Genomic DNA, 8,274 nt, shown 5'->3' on the forward strand with positions numbered 1-8,274 from the left:
CTTTGATTGTTTTGGGCAGGGTTTAGTCCCTGTGACATTAGTGGGGCAGCTTGGGGCTACCTTGGACTTAAGTCAGACTAGGCATTTGTTAGATATGCAGTAGCACAGAAATGCAGGCTGCTTTCTTTGTGTTGTCACCCTGAGAAACTTTCGTTTGTGGGTGGGGCCTGTAGTCAGACCAGGTCTCTGTCCCAAGCCCCTTGCTGGGGCTGCAATTGGACTTGTGTGTGTGGTTATCCTTCACTATCCCTAAGCAGGAGTCACTTTGTTGTGGTGCTGGTATTTTGGGGGGCTGCTTGGACACTGCTAGGCTTGTGTCAAGGCTTTGGATGGGCTATATTGGAGGGGGCAGGTCCACACAATGATATGAGGGCAGGGCATGCAGTGTTAGCAAAGTCTGTGCGGGTTATTGTGGAAGGAGACCTGGAGATACTTTAGAAAGCTCCTGCTTCAGGGCTAGAGGTGGCAAGCCAGCAGGAGATGGAGAGCACAGGGGTGGGGTGCCCAGTGACAACAATGTCCGTGTCAGTCTATTGCAGAAGTGTCCCGTGGCCACTGGGACCAAGGCCAACAGGATTGGAGGGGGTGAATCTGCAGAAGAACTGGGGGAGGGGGGCAAGATATGCACTGTTAGCAAGCAAAGTTTGCTATGGAAGGAGACCTGGAGGTGAGGCCTGGCTGGAGGGGGCCTGTCAGCAGGGGGCCTGTCAGCAGGAAAATGCTGGGACAGCATGAGCTGTTACCAAGTTAGGTGGAGAGTATTGGTGCTGTATGGTTGCCACAGGTTCCATGTATCTAGGCTGGGGGCTTGGAGAAGGAAAGGTACTTCCCAGCTCCTTTGTTGCTGGAAAAGTCTCCTAAAGGTCCCTGGCCCTCCAGAACGTGGTCTGAGATTTGTAAATAAATCTTCTTCTCACATACCCCCAGCACTTTTCAAATTGCTGCTTCTATGCTGTATCTCAGCAGGACTGTTTACAGTGCTCTCTCTTTAAGGACAAGGACTCAGTTTCCTATCTCCCTCTTGACCCTCCCAGAGTTGAGCCTGCTAATTTTTAAAGTTCCAGGTGTTAAGCCCTGCTGATTATAAGCACACACAAAATCGGGCCCCTATTTGGGGATTTGTCTTCCCTGTGTGGGTTTTCCGTGCCTGAGGTAGTCGATGTGAGGGTCTGCTTCTCTCCTGTCTCTGCACCTGTGATGTCTCTCCCTCCCACGGGTGGTCCAATGAGTTTGTTTAGTTCCCTAACACATTTCTATCCTTCCTACCCTCTTCTATGTGGCCTCTTCTCTGCATTTAGCTGTGGAGAGTCTGCTTTGCTGGTCTTGGCATTATTAACACTAATGTGGTGGTTACCTAGTTGTATCCATGGGACAAGGTGAGCTTAGGATCTTACTATTCTGTGATCTTCCACAGAAGTCCAGAGGCTTGAATTTTTTTATAAATTAACTTTCTTTAGTTTTATTGGGCTGTGAATCAGAGTTCGATACACTGAGGGGCTGATTGTCAGTCAAGAATCTTTTCTGATGCACTTTTTTTAGGATTTTATTTGAGAGAGAGAGAGAGCATGAGCAGGCTGAGGGGCAGAGGGACAAGAATACTCCCTACTGAGCAGGAAGCACCATGTGGGGCTTGATCCCAGGACCCTAACATCATGATCTGAGCTGAAGTCAGGTGCTTAACTGACTGAGCCACCCAGGTGCTCCTGACGTACTTTTCTAAATTAGAGCCCTTTGTGATACTATCTCATGTATTCCTGTTCAATTTTCTTCCTATATATTGTCATTATGGCATAATTATAAATGTTTATAATAATGTTTTAATGTTAGCCTTCTAAGTCAACCCTAACTTCTTGAGGTTAGAGACTGTGTATTTTATTCCACAACTATATCACTATTGACTAGTACCTGGCTCCTCAAACACTTACTGAGTGAATAGCTGAACACAGTTAATAGGGTGACTAGACTGTTGGTTATAAGAACCTGTGTGTGTACAGAAGAAGGGATAGTAGCAATTTTAAAATGAGTCCAGACCTTCAAACCTGCTAGATAGGGTGGATAGAGACCCTACTGAGTTAAACAGAGAATACTGAACACAAATCATATTTGTGGTGAACTTCTTTAAGTCTGAATACTGAGAGGCATTTTGCATTATAGTTAGGCTTTTTTTTTTTAGTGGGGGGGAGTTCTTATTCACAAGAGACCAGGATGAAACACCAGTTTTCGGAAGACCCTGGTTGGGACAAGAGAAGTCATTTTTTCTGCCCTACCCAAGGGGAGTCTTCCCAAGACAAAGGGCCCTCAGGCATTGAAATCTCTTGGCTTACACAGTCCCTATGCCATTGGGACATTCAGAGAGCTGCATGATTTGGTTTGGTCAGAAGATTAGAGCCAAGGGACAGAAGTTGGAACTCTGGATAGGAACTGGACGACAGGAATGGTGTCTAAATTTAGGACACAAACCAAAGGACCAGGAGTAGGTCAAAATAAGATTGTGGTTAAGAATGTCAACAATTTGGATCACCTGGGTGGCTCAGTCAGTTAAGTGTCTGACTCTTGGTTTCAGCTCAGGTCATGATCTCAGGGTTGTGGGATCAAGCCCCTCATCAGGCTCCACACTCAACGCAGAGTTTGCTTGAGATCTTGAGATTCTTTCCCCCTCACTCTCCCTCTGCTCCTCCCTCTATTTGTGCTCCTTCGCTCTAAAATAATAAAATCTTTTTTTTTAAATGTCAATTTCTGAATATAAGTCTGGGAAAGCAAAATAAGAGTTCCATCTTACGTGACCCTAAATCCACTGGGGGCCTGAACAGAACAAGAAGGCAGGGTAAGGGAGAATTCATGCTCTCTGTCTTTTTTTGAGAAGGGACAAAATCAGTCTTCTCCTGCCTTCAGACTTGGATTCAGACTGGAGCTTACTTACATCATTGGCTCTCCTGGTCCTCAGTCCTTCAGATCTTTTAGATATTTTAAGTTTGACTTGAGAATAGAACTTTAGGGGCTCCTGGGTGGCTCAGTCGGTTAAGCATCTGCCTTTGGCTCAGGTCATGGTCCTAGGATCCCAGGATCGAGCCCCACGTCAGGCTCCCTGCTCAGCGGGGAGCTTGCTTCTTCCTCTCCCCACCCTCCCACTCATGCTCTACTCATGCTCTTTCAAAAAATAAAATCTTAAAAAAAAAAGGACTTTAACCAATAAATATTGATTGTGTTTCCACTACACAAAACATGGAGTTAGGAACAGAGGGGTCAGTAAGATGGACTCTCCTCGTGTCACTAATAGTCTACAAAGGAAAATGGCCATGAGAAGAAAATAATCATCTAAGGCATATACCCTCAGTACCTAATGAGGCATTTAGAAGTAAGTGCTATGGAACACGGAGTAGAAATCCTGTATAGAATAGGAGGTCTGTTCATGTATTACTTCAACAAACATTAATTAGTTACACTTCTCTGGGTTCTGTGCTAGGTGCAGCTGATATATTAAGGCAAAAGACACATCTGGCTCCAGACCTTTTAGACATTCCAATCAACTTATAAAAATAGTAAATATTAAAAAATGCATATAATGAACAAGTATGCAATTGTGTAGCAAAGTGTAAGCTCCTAAGAAAGAAATACTACAAGGATCTAGTTTATTTTAGGATCATGAATGTCCCCTTAGAAGTAATAAATTTTAGTGTAAAGGATTTGAAGGGACCTGCTGGATGAAGGGGAAAGCTGTGGTTTTGAAATAATAGGTCAGATGAGTTTTCTGAGAAAAAGAAGTACCCAGTGCATAGGAACTAAAGTGAAAATATGTTTGGTTCATTCAAATAACGGGGGGAAAAACCAATATGATTGGTATGGGGGAGAGAGAAAGAGGGAATATGGGAGGAATGGAGGGAGAGAGGATGAGCATTAGCATCAGGGAAACAAGACAAGGTTGGAGTAGTAAACAGGAGTTTTGTGGAAGAAACAGCATTTGAGGTTTGATGCTGTATTGAATGGTGTCCCTAATATGGGGAAACTTGACTCACTCTCACCCTTGGGAAAAAGGCATTAAATTGTTTTCTCTTGAAACAACTCAAAGCTCAGCAGTAGTCTGTAAGCCAGGAAAATTTTATTCATGAGTTAAATTCCACCCATCCTGAGAAAATTTCAAAGAAGCTTCTTGCAAAGGCAGAATATGAAAGAGATTAAATCAAACTGTTCCTCAGAGAAGGTCAGGTATGTGCTTATAAATCTTCTCAAGCTTCCCACATGAAAGAATATTTCAAACCATTTTCCTTCAAGTACTCTCGTTCAGGGCAAATATTGTTCTTTGTGAAAGAAAGGCCTTGTAGGGGTTACAGAAGTTGGTTTCTGCAATATCCAATTTTTCAAACCTCTTGGAGAACTGTCAGTGAGTTGCTTCAAACTTACTATTTCTAGGCACCAGTACACACAAGTAGGAAAAGGAGTTTGCACGGACTAATTTATTATTGCCCAATGACTTGTGCCCCGCCACCCCCCATCTCCAGGGAAGACCAAATAGGAATGTCAGCATATGTATCCAGAGAATTTTCCTCTTAGAGCTCTTTGCAACAAGCCATTATTCTTTGAGAACGCTGAGAGCACTTCCATTGCCCTTGCCTTCCTAGAGGTGACAAGTTTTGCCTCTAATCTTCTTGAATTACTTTTATAATCTTTTCTTTTTCCAACCACAGTTCATAGGTTCTACAGTAAGAGTATTTTTGCTTTGGGGGGATCTATAACCTGAAGCAGCCTGGGTTTGTTCTGATTAGGGTATTGATAATATCCCTTTTTGAAAATAAATGAGAACTTACATTAACTGTTTGCTCCTATTAACCATGCCATTAGCTATTTCTAGTTCAGATAAGAGGTTACTTTCTGTGACCCAGGTAAAGAAAGCTCTGAGCTGTTAATTTAGTCCTCAGTCTGAGGAAGATGCTATTAATGAATTCATTACAATTGCTCCATTTAAATTTTTCCAGGAAGTTCAAAGCTTTCTACAGTTTCAGAAGTCATTTCAAGCTTGAAAATATGTGTTGTGCTGTGATGTTGATTAACGTTGGAGGAAAGCCAAGCTTTCAGGATTTTGGTTAATTTCATTGCAGGAGACAAGAAAACCATTCCAATAACTCAGCCCTGTTCCAATAGGCAACCTTGCTCTTCAACAATTATCTATACCCCGAATGCATGATATTCCCCTCTCAAAACCAAGTCACCTAATTTTCTTACAAATTCTAAGGGTCAACTTTCAATATAGCCATCTTTTAACTTTTAAATTATCTTCTTCTAGAAAAAGAAGAGTAATAGTTATTTGTTCGGCATTTACTTTAGGGAAATTAAGTACTGTATGAAGTACTTTACATGCATAATTAAATTTTATAGCAATTTTATAATATGGGCATTATCACCTCTATGATGTATATTAGGATATTGAAGTTTTTAGAGACTAGTAAACCTTCCCAAGGTCTCTCAGGTAGTGTTTGGTAAAAAAATATTTGAAATGAGTCCATTGTACCCATGGCTTCTAAGCTGTCAGGGCACCCATGGAAAGACGTGATGGGTGGGAGATATTTGTGGAGATTTGGAGTTAGGAGGACTGAATGTAAACTCCTTTTCTCCCATGTATCCAAGTGACCCTGGGCAACATCTCTTTAATGTGGTATCTTATATGTGAAAAGGGAAATTATTCCCTTGTGAGAGTGTAATGCATTAATGTTAACAAGAGTATTGGGTATATTAGGGATCATGGCTTGGCTCTGAATTCTAGAAATACCCAACATGTTCAACAACAACCCATACTTTTAGTTCCCTTGAGATCATTTTGCATTCATGAGAAGTATTCTGTGAGTAATTAAATGCCTTTCAAATAATTGAATAATCCTCCTTATCACTCTAGTGGAACAGTTAATTTCCAGCACAGAGGATGGGTAGGGATGTCTATGTACGTGGGAATAATCACCTGGACTATGAAGGAGTTCAGAGAGGGTTTGAATTGTACTGATAATGCTTTATTTTTATTTCTTTCAGTTGAGAGTTAAGTATCCACAGATCATTATGTTTTGTTTTAGTTTGTTTTTTGCATATTTGAAAAAAAAAAATGAAGCCAGAGAAAACCAGCTTCACATCTATAGTTTTCAGAAAGAAGTATCCTTAAGGTCTTCCTCTTCCAGGAACACACCCAGAGGCAGATACCCCCCTCCCTTGAACTGTGGTCTTTCTCCAAAGTATTTTGTTTAAAGTCACAGTAAGTCCTGTCCGGGTTACCATTTGTAACATATGAGGTTAAGTACCATATGTCACATTATTTTTCCTCATGTTATTAGGCATACTGCAGAACACATGAGACAAAATGTAAACAGGAACAGGAGATCAGTTTGTATTTTATTACTGGATTTTCAATACCTAAGATAAGGTCTATGTATAGTCACTCAACATAGCTGGCTTTTTTGATAGGGAGTATTAGAATTTCTTAAGCCCTTATAACTGAGGATGAGTTCCTCAAATTTTAAACTTTAATATTAAAGTTAATTTTGTTCGAATTATGGGGCACCTGGGTGGGCTCAGTTGGTTAAATGTCTGCCTTCAGCTCAGGTCATGATCCTGGGGGCCTGAGATCAAGCCCCAGATCGGGCTCCCTGCTCAGCAGAGTCTGCTTCTCCCTTTTTCTCTCCCTCTGCTGGCTTGCTCAAAAATAAATAACATCTTTAAAATAAATAAATAAATAAACAAATAGTTAATTTTAATTGCATTAAATAGTGAATATGAGTCAGGGCTAGAAATTACTAAACAACAATAACAGTATCATTAACACCAACAATAAATATATTTGCACTTGCTTAGTGTTTACCATGTGTCATATACTATGTTAAGTGATATTACATTTAGTCATAACAAGCAATCATTGTGATTCCTGTTGTTAGGAAAAGGCACAGCAAGTTTAAATAACTTGCTCAAGTCATAAAGCTGGAAAATGACATAGACATAATTTTAACTTAAGCAGTCTGTTGTCAAGCCCCCACTTTTAATCCCTGTGCACCGCTTCCCAGTCAGAATCCATAACAGTTTCTGTAATAAATCTCCCAATTATATGAGACAAAATCACAGAAAGAATATGTGATAACCTTAACTTTTTTCTGGCACTTGTTCCAAGTTAGTAGACTATATCTGTAGATTTCACACCTTTTCCTTTGGCAGTCTGGTTGTGGACAGGATGTTTAGAATAGTATGAGAGTCCTTGTTCAGTCTTATTAGCTGGGTTACTTTGGGCAAATTGTTAACCTTTCCAAACTAATTCTCTGATTTGTAAAATGGTAATGATGGTACCCATTTCCAAAGTGTATGTGAGCCTGGCTTACAGCGTACATGCAAAGTACTCAAGCATGGAGCAGAGAAAACAGTAGGCACAAAATAAATGTAAGTTATCATCATCAGGAATTCTTGGGTTTTCTAGAAGTTCCTTTTGGAACTATTAAGAGAATTTTGACTGTAAATACTGGCTCATTTTGTAGACTTTTGATCAAGAGTACCCTCACATTTCTTTATTCTTCCCATTTGGTGGTTCCCAAATGGACCACCAGAATAAATTATGTGATTAAAGAGGTTGTATATTCCCAACTGAACAGTTGAACATATGGTCTGATGAAGAACATTTCTTAATTATACTTAAAACTAAAAGCTTACTAAACATTGAAAAGTAAATTGAGTTGTGTTTCCATGGAATTTCCCTTGTTGAGAAAAACAAATCACACAAAATCATGACTATCTGAAAATTCAGTGACTTTATATATAATATGTGGTGTTTACAGGGGTAGATTTTTGTTCTTTATGACTCAATTCTCTATGTGAAATATATTCCTTTGTGGTAAATAGATTTTTCAAATACCCATTTGGAGAAAGACTTACTTCCTAGCTGTTAGAAGTGGGGTCTGCACCAGGATTACAGTACCATATCACCCATGATCCTGCTTTTCCAAGGCAACTGCATTTGGTCACTCAGCAGTGCAGGGTTATAGAGGTTTGGCTGATCAGGATACTCTGATGGGGAATATTCACTCCAGAGCTCCTTACCAGGTTGGCTAAGTCTTTCATTTCCACTTTTTCCTCTGCCCAATCCTGTTTCTCTTCCCTTTTTCCCAAAGATGTTAATCCCTGACTAATATCTTTCACTTCAACCACAATCTCTGCTTTCCCCTTCCCTGCCACTGGGTGACCCAAACTGCTTCAGTTAGCAATGAAAGTGCAGTTGTCTGAGAACACAGGTAAATGATGGAGTTTTGGAGCTGGATC

This window comes from Neomonachus schauinslandi, chromosome 6, assembly GCF_002201575.2.
Source record: "Neomonachus schauinslandi chromosome 6, ASM220157v2, whole genome shotgun sequence".
Taxonomy (NCBI): domain Eukaryota; kingdom Metazoa; phylum Chordata; class Mammalia; order Carnivora; family Phocidae; genus Neomonachus; species Neomonachus schauinslandi.